This window comes from Oryctolagus cuniculus, chromosome 3 (assembly GCF_051225735.1).
Source record: "Oryctolagus cuniculus isolate XC-2025 breed Fujian yellow rabbit chromosome 3, ASM5122573v1, whole genome shotgun sequence".
Classification (NCBI taxonomy): Eukaryota; Metazoa; Chordata; class Mammalia; order Lagomorpha; family Leporidae; genus Oryctolagus; species Oryctolagus cuniculus.
Window position 1 is genome coordinate 133175253 of NC_142869.1, and position 18358 is coordinate 133193610.

An 18358-nucleotide genomic window follows, 5' to 3' on the forward strand; every position below is an offset into this window, starting at 1 on the left:
CAAATCTGAGGAAGGGTTGGTAAAAAATCAGTAAGTTAAATACGAAGATATAAAGCTCAATTGAATCTGTTCTTTTTACTTGATACAATTAGAATTTTTTTGTCAGATTAAGAGGTCAGGTGATTTTGTCTTCTGGATTCAAATCTTAGCCTACAGTATTTTACTCAATCATTCCTTGCACACTTCTGTTCTTTTCCCTCTACCAGGAAAGTGTTTCTTATACCTTGGACACTGAATCCTATGATTGACTCTATAGTTAAGATACAATCTCTTGTTTGGTTTGAAGATCACTGAAAATAATTTGGTTCTGACTTTAAGTATATCAACATGAATAAAAAACAGGTAGATTAATGTAAATATTTATATATTTATGTTGATATAATAAGGCTTCTATGTAGCATAGAGAAGTTGTGACTACATAAATGTCACTGAGCAGGCACCAAAGGACTGAAATTTGGTTCCTGGAGATTCACAAGGAGCCAAGGGCTGTGTCTGCCTAGAGAAAGACTAAGGGGTGACTTTTCTTGGTCAGAATTTCAAGTATTTTTTCCCAAGTGCTTTCTAATGTATTTACCCAGGGAGAATGTCATTTTCCAGTTCTCATTAAGGCATCACAGACTGCCACCATGATGTACAATAGACTTAGTGAATACACTACTATTTCTACCTCTCACACAAAAGTTGTGTAGAACAGTATCAAGGCCATTTTGATCACTAAAGACCTTAACTGATGACTTTCTGCATCATTCAATACATACTAAATGACCCGGTTTATCCTTTTAATTAGTAGTTAGCAAACCGATGGCAAGGTTTGATTTTTATGGCAAAGTTTGTCATCCTATCATAGTCCACTTAAGCCCATAAACTTTCTTTAAACATGACATTTTTAAAGAAGTCCATGAAAGGTGGTGTGTGCAAGAGTATTTGTGCTAGGAATAGATTCTGTATTAATTAAGGGACTCTGTGAAATTTAAATCTGCTCATTTCAGATTTAGAAAGGAACATTTAAGGGAAAATAAGCCCAGTTTTGTGGGTGAGAGGGGAGGGAGATATTACACATGGTTTCAAGAAAGCAATATTGACCTAGTGAAAAAAGTCTAAGGAAATAATAAAAATATTACTAGTTCTTATTTCTGCCTAGTGAGATTCTTGAAAGTTCTAATTTCAAATTTTATGCTGAGATAAAAACCAACATACACCACTTTATAGAATACTAATATAAAATCATGTCATATGTTTAGAATTCCAAGAGAAATATTTTCAGAAAAAAGAGATAATAAGTAATTGCATTCACGAGTTGTTGTTTTCCCAGGTGACAAGACTATTGTGGATTTTATTTTCTTCTACATTTCTATAAATTTGAAGTTTTAAAATGTAGGAAGTTTTCATCAAGGTTGCGGAAAGAGAAAAATTAGTTTTTGAAAAACTGATTTGAATGCTCTAGGACAATGCTACTCTTCCATTATTATTTATGCAATGCTTAGCTTATTATGTTTCTTCATTTATAACCTCAAAGAAATCCTTTGTCATGAAGCTCTAGTACAAATATTGTCTTTATAAAAGAATATTTAAGATTCTTTCTTCTTCAGATTTAATTTACTTTGACTCTTTGCAAACTTGCTGATTATATTTTCATCTGTAATTTATAGGAATCATATTTTATGCTTAAATCCCATTTCCTAAACATTAAAAAAAAAAGCTGAAAAGGCTTTATAAGCATTACTTGTTAATCCTTGAAAACATTTTGTGAAGTGGAAAGCAACAATTTTTAATCTCCGTTTTAACGGAGTCCAGTGAGAGTTTCGAAGCCTTGCTTCAGTCAGTGGAAATGCTGCAAAATCTTTCTAGTCTCTAGCCATTAGCCAAATCACTAATGCGCCTGAAGAAATAAACCTAGAAAAATATTTTTTTCCTACATTTGGCTCGCAACCTCTTCAGGGCAGGCTTGCCCAGGAGGCTTCCGAGCAAGCGTTAGTGAGGCTATGAACACAGGCTGGGCCAAGATGGCCTTACACGCTCCTCCCCTTCATGGGAATTAGATCAGCTTCTTCCTTACCCTAGGTCCCCGACCTCCCTTAGAGAATCAGCTTTAGAAAAACCTGCTGTTGTAAATACTTTCTTGGCTGCTTTGTGATGTAAATCTGCAGCACAAGAATGTCTCTTTCCAGGACCTGGGAGCCATTCCTTGGAAACGCAATCATCAATCAAGAAAGAACCCCTATCTCCCAGTCTATGTGGGCAGATAGGAGCCAAGCTCTGAGAACCTATTAGTTAACACAGTTGGCCCCCAACATCTTTTAATACTTTCACACAGATTGACCTCAGAGCTTAAAAACTCTCCTTTGGGGCTGGTTCCGGGGAGGGGGGATGGGGGTGTAGGTTAATCCTCTGCCTGGGGCACCGGCATCCCATATGGGTGCCAGTTGTAGTCTCTGCTGCCCCTCTTCCAATCTCTGCTCCGGCCTGGGAAAGCAGTAGAAGATGGACCAAGTGCTTGGGCCCCTGCACCCGCATGGGAGACCAGGAAGAAACACCTGGCTCCTGGCTTTGGATTGGCGCAGCTCCGGCCTTTGCAGCCATCTGGGGAGTGAAAAAGGGAAGGAAGACCTCTCTCTCTGTCTCTCCCTCTCACTGTCTGTAACTCTACCTCTAAAAAAAAAAAAACAAAAACCACTCTCCCCACTCTCCATCTTTTCAGTTTCAGTGGACTTGGGTACCGTCTCTGTCCCCACTGCAGTAGTCTTGAATGGAATCTTCCTTGCCTGTTTTAACTCTGCCCAGGGTAAGTTTTCTTTGACATGCCATCTAATTCACATTTATCAAATCCGGGATCTTGGCATCAGAATGTACTAAATATTGGGTTTCAATTATTCTCTGAAATAATGTGTTAACGTAATAAAAAAAGGCCATCTGCCTGAGAGAAACTGAGAGGTCAGCAGGAAAGAGTAGATGTGATATCACTATCTTATACTACATTCTCTGGTGTCAGCCTGTGTAGTATTCTTACTGAAAGAAATTTCAATATTGTTGCTTCAAGTATTTAATTAAAATGTGAGCATTTCAGTCAAACTTATACTTTACTTACCCAAGTGTGCAACATTAAGGGAAATTTAACACAGCATTTAGAATTACAGTCTTTCAAGCTGCAAGCTGTAAGGCCACCACAAAACACACCAAACAATGGAGTAAGGGAAAGGGTTTACTGGGGGAAACCCAGCAGACCAGAGGGAAGGGGTGAAGAAGCAAAAAGAGAACACATGTCCGGGAAACAGGGCCTAATATCCCTTTGTCTGGGGCCAGATAGGGAAGTAGGAGTAGCAAATCCCATTAGGGTGGGGGTGGAGTTGACACTGGTGATTGGACCGTGAGGTTTAGGGCCGAAGCTTACAATGCAATGTGGCCGCGGGGGCCAGGGCGTAAGATGGTGTCTGGGGCATAGATGATGCCACAAGTAAGACGGTGCCATTTTACTAACGAAGGCCTCTGCAAAGACACATGTATCACCTTCTCTATTATGATATTTTTATTTTTGTTATTTCTAGACTTTATTTTGCTAAGTCTTAGCAGGGTTGGGAGGTGAAGCTTGAGCTCAATAGCCTATCCTGAATGGAAAAATGAGCTTTTTTTCTTTTTTTATAACTTTTATTTAATGAATATAGATTTCCAAAGTACAGCTTATGGATTACAATGGCTTCCCCCCCATACCGTCCCTCCCACCCGCAACCCTCCCCTTTCCCACTCCCTCTCCCCTTCCATTCACATCAAGATTCATTTTCGATTCTCTTTATATACAGAAGATCAGTTTAGCATACATTAAGTAAAGATTTCAACAGTTTGCTCCCACACAGAAACATAAAGTGAAAAATACTGTTTGAGTACTAGTTATAGCATTAAATCTCAATGTACAGCACACTAAGGACAGAGATCCTACATGAGGAGTAAGTGCACAGGGACTCCTGTTGTTGACTTAACAAATTGACACTCTTGTTTATGGCATCAGTAATCACCCTAGGCTCTTGTCATGAGTTGCCAAGGCTATGGAAGCCCCCTGAGTTCACTGACTCTGATCATATTTAGACAAGGCCATAGTCAAAGTGGAAGTTCTCTCCTCCCTTCAGAGAAAGGTAGCTCCTTCTTTGATGACCCGTTCTTTCCACTGGGATCTCACTTGCGGAGATCTTTCATTTAGTTTTTTTTCCAGAGTGTCTTGGCTCTCCATGCCTGTAATACTCTCATGGGCTCTTCAGCCAGATCTGAATGCCTTAAGGGCTGATTCTGAGGCCAGAGTGCTGTTTAGGACATCTGCCATTCTATGGGTCTGCTGTGTATCTCACTTTCCATGTTGGATCATTATCTCCCTTTTTTATTCTATCAGCTAGTATTTGCAGACACTATTCTTGTTTATGTGATCCCTTTGGTTCTTAGTCCTATCATTATGATCAATTGTGAACAGAAATTGCTCACTGGGACTATTGAGATGGCATTGGTACATGCCACCTTGATGGGATTGAATTGGAATCCCCTGGTATGTTTCTAACTCTACCGTTTGAGGTAAGTCAGCTTGAGCATGTCCCGAATTGCACATCTCTTCCCTCTCTTATTCCCACTCTTATATTTAACAGAGATCACTTTTCAGTTAAGTTTCAACTCTTGAGAATAACTGTGTATTGATTACAGTGTTCAACCAAAAGTATTAAGTAGAACAAACAAACAAAAAAAATACTAAGAGGGATAACATATTAAGTTGTTCATCAACAGTCAGGGCAAGGGCTGATCAAGTCACCGTTTTTCATAGTGTTCATTTCACTTTAACAGGTTTCCTTTTTGGTGCTCAGTTAGTTGTCACCTATCAGGGAGAAAATATGGTATTTGTCCCTTTGGGATTGGCTTATTTCACTCAGCATAAAGAAAGAGTTCAACCAATGGTATTAAGTAGAAAAAAATAAAAATAATAAAAATAATAAACTATTCCTTGATAGTCAAGACAAGGGCTGTTCAAGTATTGCTTTTCATAGTGTCAGTTTCACTTCTCAAGTTCCCTTTTAGGTGCTCTGTTAATTGTCACAGATCAGGGAGAACATATGATATTTGTCCCTTTGGGACTTGCTTATTTCACTAAGTATAATGTTTTCTAGATTCATCATTTAGTTACAAATGGCCAGATTTCATTTTTAACTGCAGTGTAATATTCCATAGAGTACATACCCTTTAATTTCTTTATCCAGTATTCTGTTGACGAGCGATTAGTTGAGTCCATGTCTTAGCTATTGAGAATTGTGCTGCAATAAACGTGGAGGTGCAGCTATACTTTTCTACAAATTTAATTGGCTTTGTGTTACTCTCTTGGCATTATATTATCATGGTTACATCCTGGGGTCAGCTTTTCATGTGACCTGCTTTTCCTGTCTGGATGCCTGTGTGTTCATGGCTCTTAGTAATTTAACCTCAAGCATTTTAATCAGTTTGGGCCACTACCATAAAGTACCACAGGTTGAGTGGCTTAAAAATAAAACATTTATTTCACAGATTTGAAGACTGGAAGTCCAAGGTCAGGGTGCCATTGTGGTTGTGTTCTCGGTGAGGAATGTTTTCCTGCTTTATACAGGGGAGTCTTCAAAATAATTCATGGTATTTATGTATTACTAAAAAAAAAAGAGATGTGTATACATTAAAAAATTTGTTCCCAAATAAGCACCTGTTTAAAAAAAAGATTATTTATTTATCTGAAAGGCAGAATGAAAAAGATGTGTGTGTGCACACACATACACACACATAAAGAACTCTTCTAGCTGCTTGTTCCCTCTCCAAATGGCTGCAAGTGCCAGGCTAAGGCCAGGAGCAGTGATCTCCATCAGTTCTCCCACATGTGTGACAGGGGCCCAAGCAGTTGAGTCATCATCTTCTACATTCACCGATGCTATTATGCTTTAGCAGGAATTTGAATTGGAAGCAAAGCTGCTGGGGCTCCAACTGTCACTCAGATACAATATGTGATGCAGGCTTAGTACGCAGTGGTTTAGGCCTCTGGGCCTTACCCGTAACTTCCCTTTAACTTCATTTTCCCACAGATTTGTTAAGTCCCCTCATGAATGGCTTTCTTCTCATTCCATCTCACCTGGTAATGTCTCTTATAAAGGAAGTAATTTCATTCATGGGGTTCTATCCTCATGATGTAATTACCACCCAAAGGCAGCACCTCCTAATACCATTACATTGGAAGTTAGAATTTCAACATACAAATCCTGGGTTACACAAATATTCAGTCGATACCACCAAATTTTTTGTGTATAGGTCCTGCATTTATTCCCAAATGACTATCAACTTGTCTTTAAATGGAGACAGTTATTTGAAAGCTGGCAGTGGGCAGAGGGTGGGAAAGTGAGATTTAGCTGGAGGATGTTGGAAGTATTCACTTGCCTTGGTTGTCTCCTTCGTGTCTCACAAAAACTGTTATTCCACTTGACTTAGGCACATTTCTTTGTTTTTATTGTTTCAAATATTTAAATACTACATGTATGCAGAAATGGACAGATATAATAAACATACAATATGATGGTTTTTCACCAATTAAACATGATATATAAGCTGGCGCCACGGCTCAATAGGCTAATACTCCGCCTGTGGTGCCAGCACACCGGGTTCTAGTCTTGGTTGGGGTGCTGGATTCTGTCCCGGTTGCCCCTCTTCCAGGTCAGCTTTCTGCTGTGGCCCAGGAATGCAGTGGAGGATGCCCCAAGTCCTTGGGCCCTGCACCCCATGGGAGACCAGGAGAAGCACTTGGCTCCTGCCTTCGGATCAGCGCGGTGTGCCGGCAGCAGCGCGCTGGCCGCTGCAGCCATTGAAGAGTGAACCAACGGCAAAAGGAAGACCTTTCTCTCTCTCACTGTCCACTCTGCCTGCCAAAAAAAAAAAAAAAAAAATGAAAGAAAAAAAACATGATATATAAGTAGCACTGAGTTCAAGACAAAAAAAGGATCAATATCTCGGAAGTCTTGCTGTCTTCAAATTACTACCCAGCACTGTTATAATCACCACTTTCACTTGTCATATTTCCCTTCAATTCATGCAAATACAATATATACTTTATATGTCTGACATTTTTCTCAGCATTATGTGTGTGAGATTTATGCACAATAATCTAGTAGTAGTTGTAGCTCATTCATTCTCATTACCCTGCACTCTTCCATTGTAAAAATACAGCAGATTTTATTTTCTCTTTCAATCTAAAATGCACAAAGAAAATTTTTTCAACCTGGAATATTGTAAGTAGTGTTGCCATGGGCAATTTTGCATATAACTTTTTGTGAAAATTATGTAAAATATATATGTATTCAACTGGAGTATAACTAGGAGAATGATATAGAATGAAATATTCACATAGTGGTCAGCAAGAGCAAAGTTTTAATTTTCTGAAATTGTACAGAACACAGTGTACAGCATTTATAGATTTAAATACTGTCAACATTCTGCAGTCTCAAGAATGTATTTACATATTTTTCTGTAGCCTGGAACTTTTTCAGAACTTCACATTTATGTGTCTACTGCAAACTCAACTTTTCTATTTAGCTGTCTAATGAATATCTCAAATTAATGCATTCAAAATAATAGGCATATTTCTTATTAATTTTTGGTTGTGGATCATAGCAGAGCCTTGTAGACCATGGGGTCTCTAAATTACATCTGGTGTCCACTTGGAAGCCGCTCTCATCTTTAGTTGCTCCACTTGTCTGCCTGTATGTTGGAAGACAAGAGTGGCTGATACAAAATGTTCTTTCAATATTTTTTCCTTCAGCTTCCCCTCCTTTGCTTCTCAATAATATCAAGCCTGTTCCTACGAGGGCACACCCACTACCAAAAACCACTGCCTGTGCGTTCACAGAGTGATATGATACATACTTCTGAGGTTCAAGAAGATATGTGTTCGCAATTAGCATGCCTTTTTACTGTTCCCCACATTTTGCTCTTTATGTCGGATGGATTCCTTAGGCTGCAATTTAGAATTGTGGTAGTTGTGTGTCTCCATTTATGAGAGTTCCACCTCTCTATCTTGCTGCTTTTCATGAGTATTAAGAGCAGAATGGATAACAAAGCAGATTCTGCTTTTGCTACTGACATTCACAGTCCCAGGTCTTTAATGTAACTTCTGTAATTGTTTTATAAATCCCCCTCTCCCCTTCTAGGCTGTAAACCATATGAGGGCTGAGACATTGTCTGTTTTCACTTATTTTGACTCAGGCAATGCCTTCTGTAGTTCCTATTAAAATAACTGTGTGTCCTAGACTTTGGTATTCTTGTAGCTCCATCCTCTATTTGGGCTTCTTTTCTTTCTTAAGGTTCTTTTTGTGAAGTCTAAATTTAGTCTAAGTGAAACATGTACATTTGTGCCATTGGTGGTTCTGTCAGTACATTGTCAATGGTGCTCAACCTATACTTCCCCTGAGATTTCCTAGGAAAGAGTTAGATATGCAGAAATATCTTCTAACCTGTGTAACCTGTTAAGGTTCCATCATTTGGTTGCAGGTGAATAAGTGGGAATTTCTACATAAAGTGAAAGGAAGAGCTCAACTGTATACATCTAGATGTTTTAAAATATATATCTTTGGAACTGGTAATTGAAAGTAGTCTTTCTATATATTTCTCCTTTCATAAATCTCTTAATATATAAATCTCAATATAACTAGGTAAGCTCTATAATCTGTTGACTATAGCATATTTATATTTACTTATATTCTCTTGTATTTAGATATTTAGATGATATATATTTAGTTTATAAATACATTGCATTATTTATTAGTTATATGTTTATTACTGCTACAGGAAACCTGGTGAGATGAATCCAAGTTTGTGTCCTGGTGTTGATGACAATTTATGAGATCAGAGACGATGGTGAGAGTAGAAGAAATAAAGTTATATTTAGGCAAGAAGAAGAGAAGCTCTGGACAGTATGATAAGAGGGGCTGGTAGAAAGAGAAAGACCAAGCCAGAGAGGTATTTGTGTTAATCACGTTATCCAAGGAACAAAGGTAGTGGTTACTATGAATGTGAGGGGGTGGAGTGGCGGGGCAGTGTTGATGGAGCCCCTTCTGGCTTGTTTTATTGAGCGGAGATCTTGTCCTTGAAACCTGTGTCTTGTCATCATTGATAAGTTTGTGTTACAAGGGGCTTCCATCCTGAATTGTTTAGTGTGTGCATTCTGGGAAGGAGCTGTAGGATGGAGCCAGTCTGGCCTGCTAGTCCTGGGCTCCCTCATTACACTGTATAAAATTAACTCTATAAAATTGTGTACTGTGTAGCATACTCTATATACCCTCTATATTTTTAGTATACATTTAGTATATATATTATGTTTATACTAATACACTTTCAACAGAGTTACATGCATATATATTATATATCATGTATCATATATGATATATATACAAATATCTTTCTATTGAGGTACATAATCTTTATTAATCTTTCATTTTCCTGTATTTTTATTTTGATTAATTGCTTGAGGGAAGTTTATAGACATCACACTTAATCCAAAATACTACACATCTGGGGCTGGCACATCTGGGGAGGTAAAGACAATGCCTGCAGTGCCAACATCCCATGTGGGTGCTGGTTCGAGTCCCAGCTGCTACACTTCTGATCAAGCTCTCTGCTGTGGCCTTGGAAAGCAGTAGAAGATGGCCCAAGTCCTTAGGTCCCCTGCACCCACATGGGAGACCTGGAAGAAGCTCCTGGCTTTGGATCGGTGCAGCTCCAGCCATTGTGGCCAATTGGGGAGTGAACCAGTGGATGGAAGACCTCTCTTTCTCTTTCTCTGCCTCTCCTTCTCTCTGTGTGTAACTCTGACTCTCAAATAAATAAATATTCAAAATACTATACATATGTCTCCTACTCATGATGATGATAATCTCCTGAATAACCACAAAATAGTTTTTACCCTCAGGAAATTTAACATTGATGTAGTACTGTTATGTAACATACAGCCTAAATTCACATTTATAAACACCCAGTAGTGGTCTTCATTGTTATACTTTTAAAAGAAAATTCAAAATACAATAGCTGAAGTCACTTATTGAATGTAACTGCAGAGTTACTTTGCATTTCTTCATTCTTTCCATAGCAGTTTTCCTCCCTGCTTTTCTGTTTCCACTTAAGACATTAGCATTTTTGAAGGCCCGTTGTCTGGATAGTTGATGGGCAGTTATGTGAATTTGTCTTATTATTTTCTAATGCTAGTTCTAAGTATATCTTTTTGTCAAGAGTCCTACAAGGACAATAACAGCACTTTAGCGAATGCACACTTACTATCAGTCTGCCCCTTTGTTGGGGGTTCTTTTTGAGGCTACTTGGAAAGGTGGGATCTACTAAATCTGCATATTGTGCAATTGTACTTACTTTTTATAACTAATAGCTAATATGTTGGTTAAATCTGAGATACTATGAGTACACTGCTCCCCAATTACACCTCTGACCTAAGTGTTTTGGCATTCACTGCTCATTCTTATCCCATCAGTAATCTAGCCTTTGGATTGTGGGCAGGTTGGCATCTAACGTTGGTTCTTAATCTTTGGTGCACTAGCCTAAACTGATACAGATAGAGCTCTAGTATGCATCTGAATACAAATTATTATTAATACTGTTAAGAATAGAGACTTCTGTGTTTCATTACATACACTGCAGACCCTAGCACAGTTCCTTCAAAGGTGGTATGTGCCCAATAATCTGAAGGAGTTAAACCAAATAGGAAAGATACTGTGCATATGTGAAGAGGTTTCTTTACATAAGAATGCTGCACTGGCCCTGTATGATACAAAACCCTAGATTAAAAGAATGCCTTCATTTTACATTTTAAGCAACTTGATTATGTGTAAAATATTTGATATTCAGGAGGTAGGATAATATATTGGTAGAATGTAGGCTTTAGATTTAGACAATTGTTTGATTTTGAATGAATTCCTTAAATTCTCTGTATCTAATTTCTCTATTATTCAAAATAGTACTAATAATATCAACATCTCAGGGGTTTCTTAAGGTAAAATTACATAATTCAGAAATCATTTGGCATAATACCTGACACAGGGCCACACCTCAAACAGGCACTTTGCAGCTACTATAATTACTTCTCCTACTAAACTATAATAATAAAAATGTTACTACTCTGTCAAGTATATTACTTACGCATGCCTTTGAGTATTACAAATGCTATATCAAATTAACAAGTAAAATATTGAACAAATGTTAAAATCTGACAATATCTGCTGGCTCTTCCATGCTGTCGATCTTTGTAAATATCTTTATGAAATCTATTTACAAAAGAAATGTATACATTTCTTAAAAAAGCAATCACACAATAGATGTCTAAAAATACAGCCGATTCTCTTCAAGTCATGATATGTAATTTTTTTCCAAAAGCCTTTCTACAGAAATGAATGCAGGTGGTATGGGACTTATTTTCCCAAACCTGGTGTCTAGTTTTATTCCGTGACTTCACATCTCATGATTATGCTCTCTTTAGTTTCCTGACAGATTGCCCCAATAAGGCCTGCTCCTCTGACTCCCCTTGTTTGTCTTTATTTCTTACTGAGACACCCAGACTCACTATGTCTCTCTCTTCCAGGAACCCGGCACTCACATTTTCCGTAGTTCTTTTTTTCTCCTCTGGCAATTTCACCTTGCCAAGCTGTGTGTCCAGCTCTCTGAAGAGTTAATGCAGAGTCCATCTGGTATCTCATAACAGCATGCCTTGTAGTCCATCTTCATTTTATCATAAATTATCTTATCCTGCTGCACAAAATCCTTGTAGTGTTCAGCCAAATTTAAACAAGCTCTCTAGAGGCCCCCCTCCACCACCCGGGTCATCTGTTCTTAATAGTTTTGTCTTCACTTTGAATACGGTTGGTTCACCTTAGAGCAAAATCAGCTTAGAAGCTATGGAATTTTTAATGACTCCTAATTTAATAAAGAGTCCACCATAAAAAGACTTGAATGGTAATATTTATGCAAATCTTATCTACATTAAGCTCATTCCTGGGGCTGGAAAATCGTGAAGAATCGTCCTCTCTGGCCTCCATGAGGTGATTTGAGATGAGAATAATGCTTCGGTCTAGGGTACCCATGGACATGGTGAGTGCATGATCCACCTAAAAATCAAGGACTGATGACAAAGAGGCTCTGAGGGAATGTGTCATTGACTTTGTGTCATCTTCATTTTCTCTTTGTGAGGATTTTCATTTGGGGAAACTAAGACTCTATATGCATAATGTAAAACAAAGAAAAAGAAACATGTTTTGGGGAAGGCGTGGCATGTGTGTGTTTCATGTGCAAGTGCAGCAGGAGAAATAACTCCCCTCCCAAGAAATTTTCTATTAAACCTTTTGTTTACTATGGTTTATATATATCTGAACTAAACTCCGTGTATCACAGAATTTACTTAATCAAGCACTCATTGTTTAAATTCATTTTTGCGGAGGGTAAACAAAGCCTGGATTATCAGCACCACCTTATGCCAGCCGTCTGTCTGCTCTGGAGATGCAGAGTGGCGTTGCTTGTAACTGGGTCAGTGAGTGGATAATATTGGATGAGACTGAAGAGCTGAGTTCTACTGTATTATACATTATTCTGAGTTTAGGGAAATAGATTCTACTTGAGAAAACCGTATGTGATTTGTGCATGTAAAAATTTGGGAACCTGAAATAATGTTTTCTATTAAGTCTGCTTTAAGATATCCAGCTTCTATCTTCAGTTCCAGAATTAGTGTAGAAAATCAAAACCTTTCTAGTGGCCATCTATCTATTTCTGATGGGAGTACAGTTGGACATCTTTGAATTGTACTTTTGATTAAGGTTTTCATGCTGAAAATGGCTCTGGGGGACAGTTACCTGAGAACAGGCCTTGGCACTAGGGAGCTTGGTGTTCAGATGGAGGCAGCACTCCTTCCTTCCTTGGTTTGTCTTGGGGGTTGGGGAAGGAGAAAGGATTCCCTGTAAATGATAGAGTTCCAGTAAGACTGGGACCTGGAGGGATGTGAGGGACATCAGGGAAGCACCTTGGTTGCAGGGTTCCTGCCTATGTACTTGACCCCAAAGTTAAGCAAAGATTCTGCTACCTCAAACACTGACTGATCAACACCTAAGGAATCACTCAGCTGTTTCCTGGATTCAGCTGTCTGGTTTGATCACTGTGTTCTGTTCAGATGCGTGATCCTGTCTCTCTCTCCTCCCTGCCAGTTAACATTAATGGTTTGTTTTATATTTAGTTTGCTTATCTCTCTGGCCTCAAGATTTCATTCTTTTGCTCTAAATTCTGTGGGTCCCAACTTTGATCTGGTTTAAGCCCTAGGTCAGGGCCTGGATGAGTCTATCTCAACAAGGGTGTGTGATGTTGGGTATAAAAAGTCAGGACAGACATCCATTCACTCACATACCTTCTCCTGTTCATTTGGAAGTGGGAATTGCTTGCATGTATATGGCCAGTGCTCTGAAGAAGACTTAGATGCAGAAGGGAAAGAAAGAGACACATGAAAGAGGTTTTACTGAAATTGTGGGTCTATGTCAGTATATATGCAATGTTACAACTGACTTATTGAATGAGTAATGTTCATAATAACAAATCTAGTAAACACACTTTGGTTTGGAAAGATATGAATCTTTCCATTCCCCTATTTTTTTAAAAAATTATTTATGCTATTTATTTGAGAGGGAGGGAGGGGGAGAGAGAAAGAGATAGAGAGACTCTCTCCTATCTGCTAGTTCATTCCCCCCAACTCCCACAATAGGCAGGGCTGGGCCAAGCTGGAGCTAGGAGCCAGGAACTCAACCCAGATATCCTGTATGGATGGCAGGCACCCAACTGCCTTGAGCCATCACCACTACCTTGCACAGTCTGCATTAGAAGAACGTCAGAGGCCGGTGCCGTGGCTCAATAGGCTAATCCTCTGCCTGTGACGCCGGCACATGGGGTTCTAGTCCCAGTCGGGGTGCCGGATTCTGTCCCGGTTGCTCCTCTTCCAGGCCAGCTCTCTGCTGTGGCCCGGGAGTACAGTGGAGGATGACCCAAGTGCTTGGGCCCTGCACCCCGCATGGGAGACCAAGAGAAGCACCTGGCTCCTGGCTTCAGATCAGCGCGGTGCACTGGCCGCAGCGGCCATTGGAGGGTGAACCAACGGCAAAGGAAGACCTTTCTCTGTCTCTCTCTGTCACTGTCCACTCTGCCTGTCAAAAAAATTAAAAAAAAAAAAAAAGAAGAAGAACGCCAGGACTCAGACCCAGGCACTCTGGTCAGGAATGTAAGTATCCAAAGCAGTGTCTTCATTGCTAGGCCAAATGCCCACCTCCATAATACTGTCTTTTTGAGATACTTTTCTCTCTTGACTTGTATGATAATACTTATGTATTTTCTCCTATCTGTCTTGTACATTCTGTCTTAGTTAACTCTTTTCTGGCTCTTTTTTCTCCACTGAAACGCTAAATGCCATGGACATTGTCCAGTCCCTTTCTCTGCTCTCTCTCCATGTGTCATCTCATCCCATCTATGGCTTTGCATGCTGCTTGCTCATGGGTCACTGACGTTTGGTCTCTAGATCACATTACTTTTTGGAGCGCCTTATCCAAAAACCCGAGTCTACTAATTTTTCTTTATCCTTATCACCCACATCCAGTTCACATCCTTTCTTTTCCCACTTCCCCCTCCGTGTCAGCACCATGCCATCCCACTGCACCCTAAAACACCATCCTCACCTTCCCTGCAACAGCCTGCTGGCACTGTTTTCTTCCTTTTATTCTTCACATCTAGTAATCTAATATCCACACAGAAATCAGAGTGACTAAAAATATATCTCGATATATGGAAGTCTCATACTGGCTTTTATGACACCTAAAGTCTATTGTCTACAAGGCCACGATCCGACTCCTGCTCACCTTGTTGGTTTCGTCCTTTCATTCTGTGTGTCTGCTTCACTGCTGGTTAGGTGCACAATCATTCTTTCTGGTTTTAAATCCACCGAGCTCTTTCACACTGTAGCCTTTTCCCTTGCAGTTCCCTTTCTTTGGAAGGCTTGAGTGCAGGTGTGGTTCATTTTTCTCTCTTTTGTTCTTCACATTTGTTCAATTTCTTTAAAGTGCACCCTCCTTTCTCATCATTCTCCATTGCATCATCAACCTGTTTATGACTTTCATTCCTAGCACTCTCCATAATTACCTACTTGCTGTTCTTTTCCATCCATTTGTCTTCACTCTGCCTCCTCTCCAGACCGTAAGCTTTGTTGAGCACAGAGTGTTTGTCTGCCTTGCTTGCAGTAGTATCCCTAGGGGCTAGCAGTTTCTGACGCATAAAGTGCTCAATAAAATTTTGATGAATGAATGCATGAGAAGGTAAGTATAGCCATTCTGGCTTCTCAGGAATAATAGTCCACTCTTCCTTTGAGAGAAATTTCTTTTCTTTTCTTTTCTTTTCTTTTCTTTTCTTTTCTTTTCTTTTCTCTTCTTTTCTCTTCTCTTCTCTTCTCTTCTCTTCTCTTCTCTTCTCTTCTCTTCTCTCTTCTTTCTCTCTTTCTTTTTTTTTTTTGTGGAAGGAAGAGATGCTGAGAGAGTATTAGAAAACAGACTATTTGCCATGATGAAATATATTGTAGTGTAACTATATTTGGAAACCTCTGTGTGAGTTTTAATGCTTTTCTTGTATTTCCTCAGACCACATAAATGGAAATGCACAGCTTCAGTAGGACCTGAAACCAGGCTAGTTTTTCATGTACTGCCTCTGGATAGAGCAGGATTCAGCTGCAAGAGAATGATCAGAGTTAATGAGGAGTTAACAGTGAAAGCCAGATTGTAAGGAAAGCCAAATACAAGCAAACACCTAGCTCAGATTATTGAAAAAGCCTTGCAAAGTACAGAGTTTTGTTGAGTTTATGACTCATTTTTTAACAAACCCTGCCTTGAACTTACAAGAGGCAACTCTAAGTCTTTATGTATCTAATACTTCATAGATTTCCCTGGGGAAGTATTTCTGTTTCTGGTCAATATGACAAGATATTTACAGCTCATGTGCATGAAAATCTACAGCTCTGGGGTACTTTGAGGTGCTTTCAAATGATTGTGCCATGCACTCAGGGCTGGACCCAAGTAGTTCTTCTGTGGTGACCTAGAATTATATTTTTGGATTTTAAATATGTCCTACTTCCTTTCATCACTTATTATATAAGTGAGCACCTGTTAAGGTCAAAGGAAACATTTTGGTTCAAGAAATTAAAAAAAAGGCTCCTGACTATAGTCTGTTTGGAGCAGAAAAATTAGTTTTTTTTTTTTTTTCGTAAATGATATGCAATGCTGTAGCAGAGGTTGTAATGGAGAGAGGTGATAGTACATGTACTAAACAAATACAAGTATAATAAAGCAGCTCTTACAGTCTTAATGGTTTTTCCAATGAATGACAAGTGGTGACAAGGCTTGGGGTGTGATCCAAGTCAAGCTGGACATCACTAATTACCAGGTATTTTTTGTTTGTGCTTGGCTTTCGTACAGATTGGCTTGCAATATGCTCAGATTCAGTCAACTGCAAACACAAACTCAACATTTTCCAACACTGACAACTCTTCATTAACTCAGACCCTCATTTCACTGCAGCTGAATCTCCGTCTATCTAGAGGGGACGCAGGAGGAACCAGCCTCATTTCAGGTTCCTCTGAGAGATATTTATATCCCAAAGGGCTGCTACTGCAATTAGTCAATCCCGTGCTTGCTATTTCTAATTTCTAAGGATTCAGAACTGCATGTTTGATGGCCAGAAGATTGTTTGACATCCAGTACTATTGAAAGTCATGTTAGTTTCAGGGAAAAAATAATAGACTGTCAGTGATTTTTATATTCTTGCCTATACCTGGTGCTTTATTTTTTTCTGCTTCTTCAATCTGTCTCTAATGGACCTGGTGAACTTAGAAAACTGAAGTTAAAAATAGAAAGCTTTCAAGGACAATTGAAGAAAAATAACTTTAGGTTGGTAAATATTATCTGTCCTAAAGAAGCATGAATAAATTGCTTGATACACAATATGCAAATAGCATTAGTGAGTCCCTGTTTTCCAATTGATGTCTCCTAGATGTGGAAAAAATCATTTTCTATGTGTAACAACAGGAATAACTTACTATTTTCTTTCTTCTACTATTGTATATTTTGTAAGAGCAATGGAAATAACTGCTGCTATTATTTTAAAAATTATTTATTTGTATTTTACAGGCAGAGACAACCAAGGCTGGGCCAAACTGAAGCCAGGGCCCAGGAGCACCATCCAGTCTCCCATGTGGGTTTCAGGGACCCAAGTAGTTAGAGCATCACCTGCTGACTCCCAAGAGTACACATTAGCAGGAAGCTGGACTTTCATTTAGAAGAATTTGAACAGAGGTACACTTGATATGGGATGTGGGCATCCCAAGTGACATCCTAACCTCTAAATTCCTTTTTCTACCATTAATGTTTAATAGTGTTTTTGAAGTAAAATACACAGTTTGTGAAGTGTGCATATCTTAAGTGGACCCTTCCATGAGATTTGAAAAGTACCTCCATCAAACCCACATCATTATCAAGATATAAAATAAGTCCATCACCCAGAATGTACCCCTCTGAATATAAATACCCTATTCTCAAAAGGAAAATAAATACTTTTCTCATTTTTATTACCATAGAAAATTTTTGTCTATACTTGACCTTTATATAGTAGAATCGTTATATTTCATGTGTAACTTTCTTTGCTCGTTATCATGCCTTTGAGATTCATCAGTGTAGTTTTGCATGTACAGATTTTATTTTTACTGAGTATTTGGTTGTGGGAATATAACACAAATTAGATATTTTTAAAACTATCCTTTTGATGGGTGTGTGGGCATTTCTAAGTTTGGCTATTAAGAATATAATTACTTGAGAATGCCCTTGCGTAAGTTTCTTCATGTATCAACAGTTCCATTTCATCTGGATGTAGAACTAGAAGTGGAATTGTTGGGTCATAGAGTAAGTATATGCTTCACTCTATAAGCAATTGCAAAAACAATTTTCCAAAGTGGTTGTGCCGTTTTACATTCCGACCAGCAATGTATAAGGGTTCCACATTTTCTTTACAGTAGTACAAGTATAATTAGCTGTTATAGTCAGTGTTTTTTTTTTCTAAAGAGTATTTATTTATTTAAAAGGGAGAGAGAAAGCACACCAGATAAAGGAAGAAAGAAAAGAGAAGCCAAAATCAATCAATCAAACATAGATCTTCTTGCCACTGATTCATTCCTTAAATGCATGCAACAGCCAGGGCTTGGCCAGGCTGAGGCCAGGAGCCTGGAACTCCATTCAGGTCTCTCTCCTGGGTAACAGAAACCCAAATACTT

General features: G+C 38.9%; 1 long non-coding RNA gene across 1 annotated transcript in view; it reads left to right on the forward strand.

The window, feature by feature from the left end:
* The window catches only part of LOC149127517 (uncharacterized), a 73927-nt gene extending 56288 nt beyond the window's left edge, over window positions 1-17639 (forward strand). The window contains exon 3 of the long non-coding RNA XR_016231271.1: window positions 17223-17639. This is a non-coding gene — a long non-coding RNA (uncharacterized LOC149127517). The remainder of the gene's footprint in view (window positions 1-17222) is intronic.
* The last annotated feature ends 719 nt before the right edge of the window (window positions 17640-18358 follow it).